Genomic DNA, 23,403 nt, shown 5'->3' on the forward strand with positions numbered 1-23,403 from the left:
AAGTGTGTAGACTATGAAAATATTCTAAGTAAAGGAAAAGAGTAGGAGAGAAACTAACTATAGTTCTGTAACACTGTCAATAGTTTAGAGCTACACTTTATTGTATACAAGAATACTATTGTAACTAGACTTCTAACATTAAGATTCCCATTTGCACATCTCTTAACTATATTTAAGGCTTTCTGGACTAATATGCAATTTATAATGAAAACAATTTTCTCATCATTTTTTAACAATTTCTAGAATTTACAACTATGACATTTTCATTACTAAGGTCTATAGAAATTCATAGTAACATTATACTTACTAGAAATTAATTTTTAAACCTTTGTCTACTTGACTAAGGAAGGACTTATTCTTAAGATTCATCTTCTAAGAATGATTATCCTTTAACACGAATGTTCTAAGAACCAAGAGTCTTAGACTGTAACTTATATTTTCTAAAAATTCACTATCTTAATAATACCCAATTAATTTATTCAGTTGTGACTGATCAAGGCTTAATTTTATCTACTAATGAGTGGGTTTTTTTGTTTACTTATTTATTTTTGGGGGGGCCACACTCAGTGATGCTAGGGTTAAACTCCTGACAGTGCTTAAAGGATTGTATAGGATGCTAGGGATCAAACTCAGTCAGCCATGTGCAAGGCAAATGCTCTATCTGCTATACTATCTCTCCAGGCCCTAATGAATGATTTTAATGACTTGCTTTTAAGAGATTTTATACATCATAAAATTTTAGAGCAATCTATTAAAATAAACTACATTATCTCACTAACATAGAAGATGTTAATGATAGTAGTTTTGTATATTATGATAAATATTTAAACATCTCTTTACACTGTATGTGCTAGATTACTTTGAGATATATCAAGGCATATTACTAAGAAATATCATATCATAGGGAATATAAGTTGAGGTAAGAAATAAGTTATTTCTATTTCCTTGAATTGCAAATTTTGGTGAAATTAGCAAAACCAGTAAAATAGGAATCCAAAATTCTGTAATACAGTAGCAATTTAATTTTATTAACACAATAAAAACAACTAATTGGGGACTAGCGATAGCACAGCGGTAGGGCGTTCGCCTTACAAGCGGCCAACATGGCCGACCCGAGTTCGATTCCTCCGCCCCTCTCAGACAGCCCGGCAAGCTACTGAGAGTATTCGATATGCCAGACACAGTAACAACAAAGTCTCCAATGGAGACGTTACTGGGCCCGCTCGAGCAAATCGACGATCAACGGGAGGGCCTTTACCTTTACCTTACTATTTATTAATCCATTAACTCTAAAATATACATGTAACAAATTGTCTGGTATATCAGTTGCTTTTCAGAGTAAAATTTTGTGAAACAAAGGGAAATTATTTCTAAGAGGGGGTTTACGTATTGTATCCACTCCTTATATGTAGCATTGCTTTTCAAATGAAATGATTTGGAAAACATGAGCTACTTAGATTCAGAAGGTTGTTATTTGTATGTGTGTATTTTATATGTGTGTACATCACTCCTAGGATCAAAAAAGATTTTTGTCAATTTATTATGTTTCTTGTCATGAATTTGAATTTACTGTTTGAATCACTGGCTTTCAACATTGACAAGTCCCACCTGCCCAAACAGAGGGGTAGACACACATTTCAGGACCCCAGAATGCAGAGTTGTTTACACCCTGTAGTGCTGGGAATTATTTATTTGGGCTATATCCGTGATGAACTGATCTTGGTCACAGGTATGACATGCATCTGAACCTTCATACTACCTTCATATGAACCTTCATACTACCTCTCCATCCCTGTCAATCTGGTAACATTTGAAAATCAAACTTGGACTACCCTTGTGATAAACTGAGGCTCATCGCATGCATGACATGCACCTTAATTTTCATACTATCTCTGCATCCCTGAGAATTTAGTAACACTTTTAACATCAAATGGATTTAGAATTCACTGTTTCTTAGGACACTGTAGACTGGAACCACTTCAGCTCATGGTTATGCTGAAATAATTCACAGTAGACCTACTGTACCACTAAGAACAACTAAAAGAGTAAGAATATGGGAAAAAAGCTTCTGGAGTAATAGTACAGTGGTTAAGGCACTTTTGTTGTATGTGAGGACCCTGAGCACTGCCAGGAATGAGCCCTAAGCAATTCTAGGTGTGGCCCAACTCTTCCATCCCCAAATCAAAATTTTGCTCGAGCGGGCCCAGTAACGTCTCCATTAGAGACTTTTGTTGTTACTGTGTCTGGCATATCGAATACTCTCGGTAGCTTGCCGGGCTCGCCGAGAGGGGCAGAGGAATCGAACTTGGGTCGGCCATGTTGGCCGCTTGTAAGGCGAACGCCCTACCTGCTTAAGGAGAAAAAAAAGTCTGTTAAAAATACTTGTGGAGGGGTTGTAGCTATAGCAGAGCGGGAAGGGTTTTTGCCTTGCAAGTTGCTGACCCGGGTTTGATTCCCAGCATCCCATTTGGTCCCTTGAGCACTTCCAGGAGTTATTTCTGAGTGCAGAGCCAGGAGTAAACCCTGTGTATCACCAGGTATGACCCAAAAAGGGAAAACAAAACAACAAACTTGTGGAGCTTCTGAACAAACCATAACTAGAGAGTTCAAAATTCCAGATAGAGGGAGCTAAAAAGATAATACAGTGAGTTGGGCCTACATGCAGCCAAGCTGTGTTTAATTCTGGCATCCCATAAGGTTCCACAGAGCTCCACCAGAAGTGATCACTGAATGCAGAAGCAGAGATAGCCCTTAGCACAGTCAGGCGAGCCCCCCAACCCCTGCAAAAAAATAATATCACAAAGCAAAAAACACAAGACAAAGCAAAATTCCAGTTGAAAGGTGTGTTGAAAAAATAAGCTGAATTTAGCATGCCTTCCCTCACCTACCATGGGGAGTGACGATGACATTTGTCAACTTAGACACATAGCCAGAGAATGAAAATAGGGACTTTGCTAAAGCAGAGGACTTCTGTTATGAGAGAGGAAATCCAGTAAAAAATTGGCAGTCTTGTACAGCTGGAGATGAACAAAGTTAGAAATGTTATTATCCCAGTGAGAAATAATAAATGGTGAAGCTATACTTGACTGGTTTCATCCATATGACTGGGGCTGTTGTGTCAAAGTGCACATATAATTGGAGACAAAGAAAGAAAGAGTGAGACTTCTAAAAAGAGGAACACAATTTTCAAAGTCTTACTCTGAATTCAAAGTGGAATGAACCAGGGAAAGATCAAGATACCTATACCTTAGCAGCTGGATTTTCTGGCAGGGGAAGTTGATTAGCACAGAATCAGTTCAAGTTACTTAGAGAGAGTTATAGTATAAGCTATCTCCGTTTATATGTATGCCAACAGGAAACTCTGACAACTTTATGGTTTTCATTAGGAGTTAAGAGTAAGAAGACAGTGAAAAACAAACTTATTATATTTCATTTATCAACATTAGCAAGAACAAAACAAAGACTTCTAAAATAATTTTGATTATATTGTTCAAAAGAACATAAGAAAAAAAGGCAAGTCACAATTTAGCATTTATGGAAAAGAACATAGAACGCACATTCAAAAATAAGAAAATGCAATGGAGAGTCTAAAATAATGGAAAATAATAAAAGAAGTTCAAGAGTCAAACATATTTCTTCTTTGGAAAAAGAATGGAAGAGAGCTGAAGGCCATGCATTTATCACATGAAAGACATTAACCCATATCTCAATAAAACTAAGGCAGGTCAGTCTGAAAAAGTAAAGACTATATATATATATATATATATATATATATATATATATATCACGGACCATCCATGAAGAAAAACTAAGACAAATGCAAAACAAATCAGTTAGAGATGAAGACATATTATTTCCAAGGAAAGAAGTAGAGATATTTAATGGAAGTCAAAATCCAAAGAATAACAACAAAAGACAATACCTAGCAAAAATTCTATACTCAATTATGTATCGTCATGTTCCTAATTATTTTCAACTATCCCATAACTGTTGGTTTACAGTCCTAACCTGTAGTTCCAGAAAAAGCTGTCATGCCCGAACCTTTAAGGCAAGACTTCTGTTTTATTAATCAGTTTGATGAACATTTGACTGGAAGCAAAAAATAAAATAATAATATTTTGTAATTCATAAGGCATGCTTTGACTAGAATTCAAATTACACCATAGGAAAACCCCATAAAACAAACTGCTGATTTAGACTAAGGTAAATTTTGTCCCAAGAAAAGTGAAGAGAGCTTTACTGAATCATGGAGATCAACTATTAAATCAAATAATCGAAACAATGGAAGCAAGAGGCTACCGAATGGCAAAACTTCATTCATAATCTTTACTCGGAAAGTTTCCAGCATTCTGACATGATGCACTTTTCCATGACCTTGAAATATCACTATTGCTTAGCAATGAATTGTAGTATTCTTTATGTCTTTTAAAGAAAACCCTTTCTTCCTGCTGCTATCTTTCCCAAATGAGTTCTACATAACAAAATAAGAAATACTTTAAAGAATGTTTTGAGAAGGGCTGGAGCGATAGCACAGCGGGTAGGGCGTTCCCTTACACGCGGCCAACATGGCCGACCCGAGTTCGATTCCTCCGCCCCTCTCGGAGAGCCCAGCAAGCTACCGAGAGTATTCGATATGCCAGACACAGTAACAACAAAGTCTCCAATGGAGACGTTACTGGGCCCGCTCAAGCAAATCGACGATCAACGGTAGGGCCTTTACCTTTATTTAAAGGACGTAATTTTGATTCATGTATTTACAAATCAATGCTATAAACATATATGTATCATGCAAATCATAAATATTTATCATAGTATGCCTAAACTCTGAGGACTTCCTCACATATTCTAGTGTATCTATTTTGAAGAACTAGAACATTTCTCACCTTTTTGGATGAAAGACTTTCTAAATAAAATGAAAAATTTCATAAATAAAATATGGCCTGTTACCCTTAATAGCCATATAAAGAATACCCATATAAAGAAATAAAGTAATAATACCCATATAAAGAAAATAAAACATCTGATTATTAAAAGAAGTATTACTTGACAAAACTATGACCTAGTAACATATATTCTTCTTATGATTCTAGCAGACTCATCAGAATAAGATATGCATTTTATAAAAATCTCTATTTGGTGGGTATACTTCATCTTGTAGCACATCATCAGACAAAAAATTCATTTTCAAAAGAGATTTGGTATTATAGCATTTGTAGAGAACAGCCAACATAAGCAACAGGTTCTCAACAGCCTGCAATGCAATTCCTTAAACATCATTATAAAGAAATTAATGTAATAAAGTAAAAAAGAAAACACATAAATACCTTTGTGATAAAGATTCAAGAGAAAAAGAATGAGAAATTATCCTGAATTGCAAAAGAAAAATTTGCTGATAACCTTTTAAGTCCTAAATAAAGAGAAGCTCTCTTTAATCAGACCACTGCATTCTCAATGTAATATACAACATAATTTTAACAAGATTACAGCATATAACAACATACAACAATATAACAAAATCAAAGATGTAATCTTCTACTTCCTGGAAGAAGAGGCCAAGCCTGTAAAACTTAACATGAACTATTCCCAAAACAAACTAATATGACCTCCACTAAACACATTTTAGATCTACCACTGACATTTAGTTAAACCACCGAATTTTCTTACCTCCTTCCTTTTTCATATTTCACATTTCTTATTTCTCTAATTTTTCAACATGTGAGTTCTGAAAAGACCTCAAATTTTGTCAGAAAAACAGTGCCTAATTCCTGACCAGGGAAATTTACTTTCATATTTCTACTTTAGAAAAAAAATCATTAAGATTGTTGATCTTTAAGAAAAATAGAAAAAAAATTGTTTTCTGTGGACAGAGAAATAATACATGGATAAGGGGATTGGCCAGCATTCAGCTGACCACGGTTTTATCCCAAGTATTACATATGGTGTCCCAGAGTTCTGCCAGGAGTGACCTCTAGTGCAAAGCCAGGACTAAGGCCCTAAGCACAACTGTGTGTACCCCCAAAACAAAATTAAACAAGTAAAAGAAACTTTTCTGTTTTTCTAAAATAAAGCACTCCTCTGAATTTATAACCGATTTCTGTGTCTCTCTTATTCTCTAGCATTGCTAGATACTGAACCGGCAGCATGATTTTACACCAAAAATCAGCTTAGCATTTAGAAATGATTTATGAGACACTAAATTCATAATTACCATAATTATAAAATACCTTAAAATTTAAATATTTTCAATTAAAGTAAATAAAAGCAAATAACGCAAAAAAGCAAACTTCAATTTAGCAAAGTTACATTTTCGTGCGTCTTTTTTTTTCATAAAATGTTTCTTTTGGAAATAAATCGATATTCAAACAAAACACTTCTATAAATATTGGCACTTCTCTGGGATCTTAGAGTAGAAAGAACTCTTTCCAGATAGCAGAAAGTAAAGGAGGGTAGAAAGGGAGGAGCAGGAGTATCGGGTTCCTAACACTTACAAAGAATGAAACTCTAATAAGTAAGATGCTAAGCAAGGTTTGAATCTCTTCTCTGTCCACAATGCTGCACAATAGACCACACACCCATCTCAGAAACGTTAAGCAAGCGAATCTCTTCTGAAATAATTAAAAAGGGTTTACCAGGAAGACACTAGTCTCCCTAACTCCATCCACCTGCCACAATAATCCTTAAAACCAAAGCTTCGAAAACAAGACTGAGAGTGAGTCTCGCTAAGCTGCCCCCTACCCATACCATTGGGTAACAGAACTTGGGTGCCTCTCTGCCTCCGTGGGTCATGTCACTTTCTGGAGTTGAAGAAGTTCGCTCTACACCGGGATAGCTGTCACACTCACCTTTGCGCGCAGCACCCTTCTCCTATTTTAAGTCCCCGGCTCTCAGTCCCTCCTGGAGCAGAAAACCAATTATCTCTTGCCCAAGCTTGCTTGAGCCTCAATAAGATTCGACTCCACAGTTAAGAGAAAACCTGACTCAGGTTGGAGCGCAGAGGCTCTAAACCCAAGACAAAGGTTGCCCAGCTGGTTGACAGCGCCTCCCTCGCCCCCCAGCACCACCCTGGACCATAGGTGCGGGTCCCCTTCCAGCCCGCACCAGTACCTCGCAAGCCTGTCCAAGGGGCTGTCACTGATGCCGCGCTTTCCGAGGGGTGCGGCTCTGTGACTAGTGTGGAGCTGGTGTAAACAGCGCGCCTCACACTGGGCATCCACCAGAAAGGACTCGCGCGCCCGGAGCGGGCGCTGGGATGCAACAAAGGTAACTAGCCAGGGCAGGAGGCTCCCGGAGCATCCACTCTACCGAGCTGAGCCTGCTGCCCGTGAGTCGCTCCCAATCCCAGCTCAGAATCCCAGCCAGAGGCATCATCCCCTCCTCTCTGGATCAGCCAGCAAAGGCACCTGCTGCCGGGGCTGGTGCTCCAGCAGCGCTCTAGAGCTCAAGCTTCGCTCGGGTTCGGGGACACACCTGCCGGGACACCCGGCCCGGGGGTGCGGGCTCACTGCCAGGCCGGAAGGCGCAGGGCCATCACTCACCCGCGGAGGGTGAAGTCGCTCAGGCGGCCGCCTGCAGGCGTGCAGCCAGCAGCCCCGAGCGCTGGCATCTCCCCATCCTTTGTCAGTTGCGGGCGGAGAGCTCGTGCGAGCTCGCGGCCTTGCAGCTGGGTGGCAGGCAGCCCGGCTGGGGCTCAGCTTCCCAGCCCTCTCCCCTCCCCGCCTCCCCCTCCCCTTCCCCTTCTCAGTCCCGCTCTGGGAGCCCGCACTCACTCGGCTCCCATGATGTCATCTGGTGGAAATCTGCCATGCTCAAAGACTGGAATAATCCAGCGCTCACGCGGGGAACGCTGCGCGGGCGGAGGCGGCGGCACAGCCTCCAGGTGGACCCCGCATCTCCTCGGCCAGATAACTGGAACCGAGCGCAGGACAGGGGAGGGCTCTGCGAATCCTGACCGCCGGGTGGGCGTGGTGGGGATCGCGCCAGGAGAAAGGGTCACTCTCAGCTGAGATTGCTAACTCCACGGATACACTTGCTAGCAGAAGCCCAGAGGAAGGAGAAAGTTTTTTTTTTTTTTTTTTGGTTTTTGGGTTTTTTTGTTTTTGTCTCTTTGGAAGCTCCAGAGCTCAAAGAAGGACATGGACACCTGTGCTGCAACCAGAAGGATAATTGAACTGCTGGTGGCCTGGAGTCCTTGCTTGCCAGGGAAAGTTTGGGATGGCAAACCGGGAAGTGCCAGTGCCAAGCAGCTTAAAAGGGTGGAGAAGGAAGGACCGCTATGGGAAAAAGACTGAACTGAAACAGTGAGAAATTTGCTGGTAATTGTGACCTCTGAAACTAACAAACGATTCCCATAAGATAGAACCCAATAGCTGAAATTCACCAGTATTTTAAGTATTGCACCCCCCTCTTCTTCTTCCCACCAAATATTACTGAGCATTCCAAAGAGAAACTTCTTTCTAAATCTTACCCAAATGGTGCGTTCTCTGATGAAACCGTTTAAATCACAAGAGGTTCCTTATTAACCATGAAAAATGTGATGTAAGTTCTTCTGTTACTCAAGGTTGCTTATAACATCAATTGATACTTTGTTAGAGATCTTGGCAAACAGTTTCAGTGCCTCTGAAGATTCTCCTGAATTAATGGCCATACGCGCATGCGTGCACTCACACAGGCGTGTGCACACACACACACACATACACACACAACCACAAGCACACATCCACGGAAAATCTTAGAGTCAGAAATACATCTATCTTGTGCGACTTGATGTTGAAAACTCCATTAAGAGAGGACCCCCAAAGAGGTCAGTGTGTGCTTTAATGTTTACAATAGTCTCTTAAAGTTCCCACTAACTACCTACCACTATTATTAGGAAGAAACTTAAGATTGCAGAGAACATCAACAGTCAGTGCAGGCTGGTTAGGAAGCTGAACCCAAAAGCAGCTGGGTAGGAATGTGTGGCTTTTCCACGAGAGTTCATGGAACATCATTCTTTCAAAGCATAAAAATTGAGTATAGCATTTATTAAAATGTGGGTAAAATTAGAGTTCCCTTAACCTCTATAAATAAAAAGGACCTATGATAATAATAACTTCAAGGCTAGTCCACTGGAAGTATTCTGAGGAAAAGATAATAAGTGTTAAAAAGTAGACTTAGAAATTAAAAAAGTGAAGACAATGGTACATGGAGTTTAGAATTAATTTAGAAAATCTGAAAGTACTAACTTGCGTTTATTGATTTTCAATGTTAAAATCTTAATATGCATCAAATTATTGATATATTACTAACATATGTTTTATATATTTCAGCATTCTATCAGTGCCCTTATTTTAATTTAGTTTTTGTACTTGGGCCATACCAGGCTGTACTCAGGGCTAACTCCTGATTCTGCTTTTAGGGATCACTCCTGGCTGGACTTCAGGGACTATATGGGGTGTGGGGAATCAAGCGAGGATCAGCAGCATGTAAGGCAAGAACCTTAACTACCTTACCATTAATGCTCTTTGGAAAAAAAAACACGATCACTTACTTTAATGTTTTGTGCAACATCATATGCATTTTTCTTGATGACTGCATACATATTAGGCATTTTGGTAGTCAATGGTGGCTCTCCTCAGTGGTATGCAGTCTTTCATAATTATAAGGAGTTATTTGTATGAAGTTACTGTCAAACCAGTAAGAGTGCATTTTCAGAATTGTTGGTAACCTGGACATGTTTTTCCCAAATAGCCTTGCCTCCCTCTGTGACAAGGCCCTACTTGCTCATATTCACCTTCATGACTGTACCTTTGGTGAGAGCACCAAGGCAGCATAGAGTTAAGATGAAGGATCTTTTTTGCACCAAGTGTTGGCAGGCGAAAGGTAACTTTCAGTTCAAGATGTGTTACAAACCCTTTTTTGAAATGTAAACCCATTGGCCTAATGGTAAAGGTAAAGGTAAAGGCCCTCCCGTTGATCGTCGATTTGCTCGAGCGGGCCCAGTAACGTCTCCATTGGAGACTTTGTTGTTACTGTGTTTGGCATATCGAATACTCTCGGTAGCTTGCCGGGCTCTCCAGAGGGGCGGAGGAATCGAACTCGGGCTGGCCATGTTGGCCACGTGTAAGGCGAACGCCCTACCCGCTGTGCTATCGCTCCAGCCCTTTGGCCTAATGAATTTTTCAAATTTATGTTTCTTGTGAAGCCATCAACAACAAAGTAAAGTTTAGTAACCATCCTCATTCATGCTTTCTTCTTTCTCTTTCCTGTCTGAATAATGTTTAATACTTCTGTTTCTCCTTGGAGATGAACTTCCCAATTCCCTGCTATTTATTTGTTGTTGTTTTTGTTTATTCATATGGAAAAGGACTTTATCCCTCTTTCCACCCAGATATACAGGTATGGCTTCTTGTACTGTCTTTCCATCATTCTTTCCTTTGGGAATTCTCCTTTCATGCATCTTAACAGTCTTTTTCATTTGTATTTTTTCAGTACTACACTGTTTATGATAGAGCTTAGCCTTCAGGCCAATCATCATTTTTGCTTTTTTTAAAGGCTCTTAAGCCTCTTGATCTTCTTTCTCTTTTTCTCATGGAAATTCAAATAATATCCATAGTGCTTAAGGTGTTACTCAATACATTCAGTTTGTGGCTTTGTTATGGCTTCAGGACTTTCTGGTAGAGCTGCCCAAGTATCCAAAGTACTGAACTTTTGGCATTTGAAACTCATGAGCAACTAATGTTCTTTTTAAAGTTTATATGTTTTGGATAGTCATTTATTCTTTTCCTTAAATCAAAATACAAAAGAACATATAAAACTCAAAACATCTTTTAGAAAGAAATAATTGAATATATAAAATAATAAAGATTTTTTTAAAAATCAGGGTAACAAAAATAAACTATATAAAAAACTAAGGTAAGAATTTGATAATATAAGCAATGAGTATCTTTGAGAATAAAAAAAGATCTAAAAAATCTAATTGCTAGAAAAAAGTAATTAGGACAGCTAATGATGCTGTTCTAAGTATATCAGAAGGTCAAGTTGTAAATCTTCTCTCCTAGATTGTTTCTCTAATGCTCCATCTATCTTCATTGCCCTGGATTATCATACCATTCCTCTGCATTCTCTGGGCTTACTAGTTTGGAGACAAGAAGAAGGTCATGGGGAATTAGCAGGTCTGGCTACTTAGACAAAAATAAAAAAGCATAATTGTTGGGTTTTAAAAATACATAATTTTGTTCTACAGAATTAAAGCAAATCCTTTATCTTTGACTTTATAGAAAATTAAATGCATTCCTAGGTACTCACTAATTTAATCCTATGGAAAAAAATCTTCAGTGATACGTAGAGGAATCTGACCTTCATGAAGAGCTCTAAGGTCCATGTTATGGCCTTCACTGTTGTTCTTGATTTTAGGAAAGTGAATTTACTACATCTCCACAAGACCTTCCTTCGCAGTACTTACTAACATACAAAGATCCTTTCTTATGTTAGTGACATTTCAACTTCTAAAGTCTGTTTTTAGCTTTGTTTGTAAGTTTTAAGCTATGCTGCTTGATTAGTTAAGATATTTTTATTCAAATGGATAAGAATTATAAATAATGAACTAAAGCATCTAATTTTGATAATTAAAATAACTGTCAGGCCTTAAGTAAAAATTTACATCTGTAATCAAATACTATACATTTGATACACTTTAATCTTGTTTAAGTGATGATGATATTAAAACTTGAATTCGAAGATTTACTGTAGAAATATAAGCTATGCTTATTTATTGATGGTTTGATGCACTGTTTTCATGTTTATACAAAATTTTCTTGGAAAGATAAATATTTTTGTGGTAAAAATAGACACTTTTTGCTGGAGATATAGTTTAAGTTGTAAAACACTTGGCTTGCATGTATGCCTTGCATTCACAGCTCATCAAAACATGAAACATTAAATTTCTGGATGCAAAGAGATAGCTCAATATGAGATAAAATCACATTATTCATTTATGTGTATTTACTAGATAATAAATATCAGCGATTGCTCTTTCATATACCTACTGATCCTCTCTACATCTTTTTAAGTGAAGTTTCTAGTTATATACTATCCCCATTCTTTGATGGAGTTATTAATTTGTTTTTTATTTTTATGAGTACTCTATCTTGGATATTAGTTCTTTATCTAATGTATTATTTGAAAATATTTTCTCATGACATGGAGAGTATCTTATTATGTTGCCTTGTGCACAAGACCAGGAGTAACATCTGAGCACCACCAAGTATGTTCCCCCCCACCACAACAAATCTCACATGCTCTGGACATATTCATTTCTAATTTATATTGATATTCATTGTTTCATTCACACATAAAATTTAAGGGATTCAATGGCTGGAGCAATAGTATAGTGGTCAGATCACTTACTTTGCATAAGGCTGACAAGTTTTCATTGTCATCACCATATCGTTGCCTCAAATATCCCCAGGAGTGATCTCTGAGCACATAACCAGAAGTTATCTGTGATGACTGCAGTGTGTGGCCCCAAACAAAAAGAAGGTAAGGAAGAAAGAAAAGGAGGGAGGGAGGGTGGGAAGAAGGGAGAAAGGGAGGAAGAAAGGAAGGGAGGGAGGGAGGGAGGGAGGGAGGGAGGGAGGAAGGAAGGGAGGGAGGAAGGAAGGAGTACAAAGCAGGAAGGAGGAAGAAAATGATAAACTTAAAGCAAAAATTAATGACTTTTAATAAAAAATAGATCCAAAAGATTAATGAAACCAAGACCTGGTTCTCTGAAAAGATAAATAAGATCTACGAACACTACCAAGACTTTCACTGTCACTGTTACTGTCACTGTCCTCCTGTTGTTCATCGATTTGCTCCAGCAAACCCAGTAACATCTCCATTTTTGAGACTTGTTGTTACTGTGTTTTGCATATTGAATACATAACAAGTAGCCAGCCAGGCTTTGCCACCAGGACTCTACTCTTGGTAGCTTACTGGGCTCTACAAGGGGGGCGGAGGAATAGAACCTGGCTTGACTGGGCTGGCCAAACGCCCTACTTCTGTGCTCCCCTAATAGACTGAATTAGAAATCTAAGGGGAGACTTCACAACAGATACAGTAGAAATGCAAAGGATCATCAGGGAATACTTTGAAAATCTTGATGCGATGGAATGAGAGAATCTAGAAGAAATAGATACATTTTTGAACTCTTCTAACTTCTCCAGGCTAAAACAAGAAAATACAGAATACTCCAACAAGACAATTACTGTAGAGGATATCTACATGCTAACCAAAAGGTTCCCCAAAACAAAAGACCAGGACAAGCTTGGTTCACTAGTGAGTCCTTCCAAACTTGTAAAGAAGACCTACTGCCAATTCTCTTCAGGCTCTTTCAGAAGGTGAAAGAAACAGAACTCCTCCCAGTTTCTATGAGACAAACATAACCCTGATACCCAAAGCAGACAAAGACAGCACAAAAAGGAAAACTACAGATCAAGATCCCTGATGAGATTCAATGCAAAGATCCTCACAACATGCTGGCAGAGTGAAAATAACAACACATCCAGAAGATCACACAACTTGACTGAGTAGGCCCTTTCCTGAGAAATTTGCCTGAGCCTGAAAATCTCCACACTCAGGTCTGGAGATGCAGTGCTGCTTTTCAGTCAGTGCTGGGTGCTGGGTACCACCATGTCCACTCCAGTAGCGCTAGGGGCTCCCAAGGTCACACCTGATGATGAGGAAGCAGTCTGCAACACCAGGCCTCTAACTCAGGGCCACTTCATGCTAGTATCAGGCCTTTTGAATTATCCTCGCCACACCCACCTCTTCCCCACCCCAGGCCCACATTTTTGTGTGTGTGTGATATTTATGTCTCTTATCTGCTTCTGATCTTGGAGATTTGCTAATTTATATGGTCTCTTTATTACATATGTAAATTATATTTATTGTAAATATTTAATCCTTTTTATTTATTTTTTATTTACTCATTAATATAAATACCTATCTAGGCAATCAATCCCCAATTCAATTTTTATAATGATTAATAAAAATACTTCCAAACTTATTTTGGTTCATAAACCAAACAAAGCAAGTAAGTTCACTTTCTTATTCAGCATGTTTATTTCACTCCTTATGGGGTAAAATTAAAGAACTCTTAAAACAAGGGGAGAACATAGAAGAAGATTTAGTGGTAGAATGAAAGAGACTGAAAATCACATCAGTGACCTTGAGGCCAAAGCACATGGCATCATGAATAAAGAAGAGGCAATAGAAAAGAGATTTTTGTAAAGAATGAATACAATCCAAGCATTTAATGGGCAATGGCCAGAGGAACAATCTCTGCATCATCAGAATTCCGAAAGGAGAGAAGATAAAGGGGAGAACAGGTGCATAAGATCTACTGGCTGGGAACTTCCGCCTGGAAGGGACTCTGCACTTATCTAGGAGATCCAGAAGTGTCAAGCAAAATAAATCCCAATAGAACACATACTATAATTTTAATATTATAATTGTAATAGTGAGAATTAGAGAGAAAGAGAGAGAGTCCTTAAAGTGATAAGAAGAAGCAAAACTTCTAACACAAGGGAAAATTCACATCGGATTTCTCAAATGAAACACTCCAAGTGAGAAGAGACAGGGCTGGAGTCAGAGTTATGCAAGAAAAAGATCTTAACCCTGTCCTATCTCTCTGACCTTGCTAATGTTTTTTGTTTTGTTTTGTTTTGTTTTGCTTTCTTGCTGTGTACCTAAGTTACAATGTTTCATGCAGACAAAAGTAATCACAATATATAAGGCAAACCAAATAATGCCATTAAGAGTAAATTTTTTTATTATTGATATATGATAAATTTATTATTGTTAGACAATTAAAACTACAAAGAAGAGAGAAAATAGTATTTGCAGTAGTGAGACGATCAGATGAGATCACTACATTTAGTCAGTGCCTCATGTTAAATTAGGGATTTAAACAAAATGGACACTTTCAGAGTTTTTCAGTGCAACAAAGTCTAATAGGAGTTTCTTTTTAATATTAATACTTAATGTAGTCATATTTATAAATTTAATAGCAGTAAAATATTCATTTCAATATCCACATTCTCTGTTATGTACTAGTATGCAATGGAAAAATCTAAGAAATGAGATAGTTAAGAAAATTTGAAGGCACAAAAGTTAAATAAAAATTCCATAGTCATGATTCGGAAAAATTAAAATTGTTACATGGTTCTATTTCCCAATTTATTTTACCTTCCAGACCAGCTTTCTATTATAAAGCATAGTTTAGTTTTTGTTTTTCACTTTTGTGGTGCCTGGAGGCAAAGTCAGGCCTCACACACGTAAGGCAGGAATTCTACTACCTAGTCACATCCCCTACCCTAAAGCAGTTGAAATTTTAGAGCGTACATTTCAAAGTGTAGAAATTTCAGAGCTTACGTTTCATGAAGTCACATGATTTCAAGCCTTAATTTTAATTTACAGTTGTGTTAATTTGTAGAAATCTTCTAAGCCTCATCTCAGATATTGTAAGTATTAAGAGATACAATGATATAGAACATTAAAATCCTAGTATGCTATTTTTAATATAATGCTTTTGTTGTTAAATGTGAGAAAAGTTCTCCTAAAAATGTTACTATAAGGGGTTGGGCTAACGTTCAGAAATATGGTGGAGTTTACCTAAGCAAAGATAAGAAGAAATAAAAGCATGTGGGTGAACAGAAAAGAGTCGGAAAATTATACACCTAAAACAAACATAAGAGTGTAGATGAATATTTGATCAATTAAAAGAACAACCCCCAGATAAGTAGCATCTGGTAATTTCCCCTAGAATAAATTTTATTTTGATTATGAGGATTCTTTCAATATGCATTTAATTGCCTAGAGAAACACATACCAGTATGAAGTCTATCATATTTTTTTTAATCGGGGGACACACCACACAGTTCTCAAGGCTTACTCTGGCTCTGTACTCAGGAATCACTTCTTGGAGGTATTCGGGGACCATATATGGCATCAGCATTTGAATCAAGGTTGGCTACATGGTATTATTTTAGTCCCCCATGCTCACTATTTTTAAGTTTACATAAGAGTCTGAGGACTGAAATCATACGAGAAGCTGTAATCATGAAGCAAAGTAGCACTATCAGGAAAATCCTAAAGTATAGAAAGAATGGGTAAATGATAGACCAAACTCTCTTTTATAATTTTCCATTTTTTGGTGCCTTTAAAAATCCAGTAAGAAATTATAAGACAACAAAAATGTTTCATAGAGCTCAATCTTATAGAATAGAGAAAGAAAAAAATTATAAAATAGGACACAGAGGACAAAACAAGTAGAAAGAATGGGATGAAAGGAAATTAAATGGAGCTGGTGTCAATGAGTCTGGAAGTGGGAATCAATACTAGAAGTTTTTACAGAATCACAAACAGATGATTTAATGAAAATGTCAGAAGACTCTACCAATACATGACTGAATATTTGACTGGAAATCAATGTCACTGAGTTGTTTGCTAGTCATGTTATAAAAGAACTGAAAATAATTTGTCAAAATATTATAATACAATTTAAAAATTATATGTGTATAAAGAATATTAAATATTTCAGTGATATACACATGAGAGATACATTATAATAAATTAATATAAATATTAGAAATTAATATTTCTAATCTTGAAAACAAAGGTGAATGACAAAATTATTTACCAAAGAACAGTATGACAAGAGTAGAGAGAAAGACTGGAGATAAATGTAAGAGTCAGTAAGTTATATCATTTATTTTTATATGACCGTTAGACTCTAGTTTGCTAAACTCTCTGCAATGACTTGAAGTAATTCTCCTCTAAATTTACAGTATTATCAGGTTATATGGAAAAAGTGACAGTATACAGGTCCACTGTGGATCATCATAATTTCAGACTAGTGACCACTTTCCATGGGAAAAAATAAATCTCTGCAGTAATAGTTGATGCCTGAGAGGAATGACTACAGAGAAAACACTCCTGTACACACACACACAGGAACACACGCAAACACACACACACAAACATACACACACACACACACATTATTCCAATGTCTCAGGTTTGGTAACAACAACTTCAAAGAACTTTTTAATGTCATATCATTAGATATGATTTTATAACATTTGACAGCTATGTTGCATTCAGCAATATGATAAAAATAGCAAATTAGTCAGGTCAAATAATGTTTCTATTCATATGTTTGAAGTTTCTGTATCATTTCTGTGACTATCTTATGCCTTAGAGCTATGTTTTTCATTTTATATAATAAAATATCTTTAATATACTTGCATATATTTCCCATATCTATGGATACTTAATTATCATTTTGGTTTCTAGCACCATACATATAGGTGCTCAAGACTTACTTGCATTTGGCAGGGATGGTGGGTCCCAAGCTGGGAATGAATCCTACTTGGTCATGGTGTATAAATTCAAGGGTCTTGACAATGTAAGAGTGGTTCAACATATGCAAGGCAATCAATGTAATACACCATATAAGGAAAAACAAAAAAATTATATGATTCCTTCAATAGATGCACGGTAAGCACCCATTCATAATAATAACTGTTAATAAAATATGAAAATATTCCTAGGAACCAGGTGAGACAGAAGAAGCTGCACGGACACTGGGCAAATTAATAGGAGGCAATTGCACAGGATTTAAATCCATGGATCTCTTCTAAACCTCACCCACAGGTTACAAAGGTGAAAGTTGTGTTTTTTTTTCAGTAGGTAGCCTCTAACGTGGCCACACTTATACTCCCTCCGTATAACTCATAAGATTCATCTCCAAAGTAACTCCACATAGTTACAAAGGAATGAAAGGAAAATCCTAGATCACTACCCTCAGACTTCACTAGGCACTAAGGGAAGACAGCTCAGGAACCCACCCCAAGGTAGGGAGGAAGATAGGAGTCCTGAAGTCTCAACATGGAATATCCACATACACAATTTCTCTGATAAAGAATTCAGAGATGATATGGTGAGGATGTCCAATGAGCTCACAGTGGAACAGACATCCGATAAAATACAGGAAGATGTGAGGGCAACAGTGGAATGAATAGTCAATAAGATACAGGAGGAAATGAGAGCAGAAATAAGAAAACTACAAACAGAAATGGCATGAGTTAAAAACTCAGTAGATGAAATAAAAAGCTCAATGGTTGCCCTCAACAGTAAAATGACAATAGTCAAAGACAGAATCAGTCAGCTTGAAGATGCAATCCAGTAAGTATACAGGCAACAAAAGAAGATGGAAAAAGACCTTAGAACAGCACAAGGTCAGGTAAGAGATGTAGCACTGCACTTTGCACTGACCTCCCATTGTTCATCGATTTGCTTGAGTGGGCACCAATCACATTTCCATTGTGAGACTTGTTGTTACTGTTTTTGACATATAGAACACACCATGGGGAGCTTTCCAGGCTCTGCCATGCAGGTGGGATGCTCTCTGTAGCTTGCTGAGCTCTCCGAGATGGAGGCAGGAAATGAACCTGGGTCAGCCGCATGCAAAGCAAACGCCCTACCAGCTGTGCTATCACTCCAGCCCCAAGTAAGAAATGAATGGGATGAATTCAAGAGGAACAGCAAAAGAATCATTGGAGTCCCAGAGTAATAAGCAGGCAACTCCAATGAAGTAATAACAGTTCAAGAAATCATCGCTGTAAAGTTCCCAAAGCTGGAAAAGCCAGGAATCCAGATCCAAGAAGCCCAAAGGGTGCCACTTAAAAGAAATCCCAATGAAAAGATCTCAAGACATATCCTAATAAGAACATCAAATATCATAGATAGACACAACACTGAAAGCAGAAAGATCAAAGAACGAAATTACATACAAATAATCATACCTTAGATTTACAGCAGATTTATCATATGAAATTCTCCAGGCCTGAGGTCAGTGGTGGGATATAGTTAAAAATTTAATGAAATGAATGCCTCACTAAGAATACTTTACCTAGCCAGATTCTCATTCATATTTGAAGGAATCATACTTAACTTCATGGATGGACTTTCCTTCCCATAGGTAAAGCCGTTTACCATAAGCCCATAGTGAACTTTATACTCTAATGAAGAACAGGTTTAAGATCAGTCACACGATAAGATTACCCACTCTTACCAGTAGTGCTCAGCTTAGTATTGGAAGTCCTCACCAGAGAAATTAGGCAAGAATAAAACAGGACACCCAGATAGAAAAAGAAGTCAAGCTCTCACAAATAACACAAATAAACTATACTTAGAAAGCCCTAACGACTCTTAAAAAAAAAAAAAAAACTATACTTAGAAAGCCCTAACAACTCTTAAAAAAAAGTCCTGGAAATGATAAATTTGTATAGTAAAGTGGCAGATTATGAAATCAGCATGTAAAGTTCACAGCTTTCCATATGCGAATAGAGAAACACAAAGGAGAGATTTTTTTCAAAATAATTTTTACAGTAAAGGCCCTCCCGTTGATCATCGATTTTCTCGAGCGGGCCCAGTAACGTCTCCATTGGAGACTTTGTTGTTACTGTGTCTGGCATATCGAATACTTCACGGGGAGCTTGCCAGGCTCTGCCCTGCGGGCGAGATACTCTCGGTAGCTGGCCGGGCTCTCCGAGAGGGGTGGAGGAGTCGAACTCGGGTAGGCCATGTTGGCTGCGTGTAAGGCAAATGCCCTACCGCTGTGCTATCGCTCGTGTCTGAGAAAAATAAGTTCCAAATACATAGGAATCAGCTTAAAAAGAGAGGTTAAAGACCTATTCAAAGAAAACGACATGACACAAGACGTTAGTTAGAGAAATAAAAGTATACTTGGAGAAATGGAAGCATACCCCCTGCTCTTGGATGGGGAGCAAAATGACAATAGTCCTCAAAACTTTGTATAGATTCAATATATATGACAATATATATACCACAATATCAAACTGTACTACAAAATGGTAGTAATTAAAACAGTTTGGTACTGGAATAAAAACAGACTCTCAGATCAATTGAATAATATTTAAAATGTAGAGACAGATCCTCAGGTACAAAATCAGTTAATTTTTGAAAAAGGAGTGAAAAGCATAAAATAGAACAAGGCAATCCTCTTCAATAAATGATTTTGGTAAAACTGGTCAGCCATATGCAAAAAAAAAAAAAAAAAACCAGTAAACTCAGAATCCCTTTCTAACACTTTGCACAAAATTCAGATTCAAATGGATTAAAGACCTCATTATCAAACAATAGTCCATAAGGTACATAGAGGAACTGAAAGTAAATTATGAATAATTTTGTAAGACATGGTGATTTAATATATTTTAAGAAAAATAACTATGTGACAAAAATATTATGCAAATGCTAAAGAGAAAATAACACTTAAATTTCATCAGTACTGTGGGACCAGACCAATAGTACAGCGAGTAGGGCATTTGCCTTGACATGGCTGACCTGAGTTTGATCCGTGGCATCCCATATGGTCTCCCCAGCACCACCAAGAGTAATTTCTGAATGCAGAGCCAGAAGTAACCCTGAGCATCACTGGGTGTGACACAAAAAGAAAAAAAATCATCAATACTGCATTATTTCCATAAATTAAGTTGCATAAAAAATGTATACTGACTTTTTCTTAAGTTTTCTAAAAACAGTCTTGTTCTCGATATTTCATTCACTCTCAACAGAATGACCATCTCTGAATGCAACAGTTATATATACCTAGGTCGAGAAGTCAACATGATGAATCACCTGGCACCTGAGTTACACAGGAGGAAGAGAGCAGCTTGGAATGCCTTCAAGAGTGTTGAAGAAATAACTAAGAGGACAAAGAACCTCCAGCTCCGAGCACATCTCTTCGATTGCACTGTTTTTCGTGCATTAACATATGCCTCAGAGACCTGGGCCCTCCGAAAACAGGATGAGAACACTATTCAGGTATCTCAAAGAAGAATCAAAAGAGCTATGTTTGGAGTATCATGCTTCACTCAAATGAGAGAATCTGGAGTTCTGATCTCCATCAACGCTCAAGAATCAGGGATGCTGTCTCATTTGCCAAGGCATCAAAAATCAGATGGGCTGGACACATAATGAGGTTTGGAGACGACCTCTGGACTAGAGCCATTACTGACTGGATTCCATGGGACGTCAAAAGATCACGTGGATGCCCACCTACGAGATGATCAGACTTTTTCGTCAAGACCCTGAACGATCAGTTTGAGGCTCTTCATGTTCCTAGAACTGGCAGATGCCATTGGGCTATACTAGCACGCAACAGGGATGAATGGAGACGTTCCTGGCGCCTGCTCGAGCAAATTTATGAGTAACAGGGAATCAAGTGATCAAGTGATCAATAACTTTATTTTCTTAATTTTTATTGGAACCCATACACTTAAAGTGGCAGAATTTATGAGATTTATAAATGTTAGTGATAGACTTTCTTAATTTAATTGAGCAGAATACCTAGTCAAATGAGTGAGCAGTTCAATGTGTTGATCTATGGATGTGGGAATCTCAGACACTGACATGAAGGTGATTACCTGTATGACCCTAGTAGTAATGAAGACCTGCAGTTCCACACTTAGTGGACCTAGGTAGGCATCCAGAATTACACTCAGAGCTTCCTTTGGGACTTCAATTAGTGCTTAGGATCAAAATGTGCAAGAAATGCATCATAACGCCTGTACTTTCTCTCTGCCCCTGATTTCTATTCTTAAACTACATTTCTTGAATCCAGGGAAAGTCCAGGAACACAATGAGGCATATATAAAATAATTGGTACTTCTGTGTTACTTGTAAGTCCTTAAAAATGCACTTGACTTTTCTTACTTTTGTGGGCCTCATCTGTCAAGTCAAAGTGTTAATAACTGCACTATTTCTCTTATTAACATATCGTGAGGAGCAACTGACTATCAGAGATCGAGGTTTCATTCCAAAAGTGTCACGAACTGATTTTGTCAATACCATTTTTATTAAATATGGGAATTAGACTGAGTTTACATTTACACTGTGCCCTTTTAAAATGAGTTATTTTTAGAGGAAAATATCTGATCTTATATGTAGATTGTGCATTTTATCTTGAAAGTAAATATTATTGTATTGACCTACTCCTTTCAAATTTCCTTTTGTAATATCTGTTTCACCTGGGACTTTAAAAAGATAAAAGTGTTTCTTTGAAAAATCAAATCCTTGAAGAGGGGTGGATTAGCCCAGGACCCACCCAAACAGAGCCCTGGGAGCCACTTGCTCCCATGCTGCAAAATTGCTGCCGTTTCTCTGACCGGACTCCATCGTCTCTGGACCAAGTCTCACGCAGAAAAATCACCCTGCTGAAAATTTGGGTATGTGGGTATTTGTGACTGAAATCTCCTGACTTTCTCAGGGTCAGGATGGGCTACCTTCACTCATCCCCCTGTACTTCCAGAAGTCCAGGCAGTCAGGTCCACACTTCAAAGCTGCTGCCCAGTTAAAAACTTTAACTCCAGCTCTGTCGCCCAGTTAAAAATTCTGAACTTCCTAGAGTGACATCTCCAAACTCTCCGTTACTAATATTCCAGTAGTAGCTCTCCAGATTGGATAGACATAACATAGAAAGCAACCAATATGGACTATCCAAACAGAAAGCTGTAACATTTTAGAAATCCCTCATACAAGAACTTAATGTCTCCATGGTGAATAATTACAATTTACACTGTCTTCTAAGGAAATATTTTTTGATCATTATGTTAGCAAATTATTGATAACAACCAATATAAAATAAATTATTGTGGGCCTCTTATGGAGGTAGGCTTGAGGGGTGGTTGGAAAAATTGGCAACAATGGTAGAGAGAAGAAGAAAATTGTGGTGAAAGTCTTTAAGAAATCATCATGAACAAGTTTGTAAACTACAAACTTAAAGAAGATGTAGGGGGTGGAAGTTATGTAAGTAAGCCTTTCCTATTTCATGCAAACTCCAAAATGTATTAGCACAAAATTTCTTTAAAAGCTTTATTCATGATAGGTAAGGAATGATTATTACCATAATGTTATCCAAATACAAAATAAAATTTAATGCAATCTATCTTGATTTCAGAGTTGAAAACTTACTTATGCAAATGAGAAGAATAATTTTATTACATTGTATTAAAGGGTTTATTTTCTTTGCTTACATAATTTAAAATCATCTAGCAATCACAAATTTGGCTCTTACTGATATATTTTCGGATCATTCTAGTTGCCATTTCTTAAAGTTTTATTGGAACAAATAATATAAAGTAAATTTACTTTGTGCCTAAGTGGGCAAGTTGGAATTTGGAGGGAAAATGGGAACATTGGTGGAGGGAAGATCACATTGGTGGTGTTGAAACAGTAAATGACTGAAAAAACTGTATAATGAATAACATTGTAAATCATGGTGTTTTTAATAAAAGCAAAATGTTAGCGTAATTAATAAAAATCAAATCCTATTAGGAGAAAATATAGCATTTTATTCATTTA

The 23,403-nt window shown here is 37.6% G+C and overlaps 1 pseudogene; it reads right to left on the reverse strand.

The window, feature by feature from the left end:
- Positions 1 to 9,594: 9,594 nt before the first annotated feature.
- LOC130028148 (ribosome biogenesis protein NSA2 homolog) lies at positions 9,595 to 10,704 on the reverse strand (annotated as a pseudogene).
- Between the last annotated feature and the right edge of the window lie 12,699 nt (positions 10,705 to 23,403).

The sequence above is a fragment of the Sorex fumeus genome, unplaced genomic scaffold (genome assembly GCF_029834395.1).
Source record: "Sorex fumeus unplaced genomic scaffold, SorFum_2.1 ptg000039l, whole genome shotgun sequence".
In the NCBI taxonomy this organism is placed as follows: Eukaryota; Metazoa; Chordata; class Mammalia; order Eulipotyphla; family Soricidae; genus Sorex; species Sorex fumeus.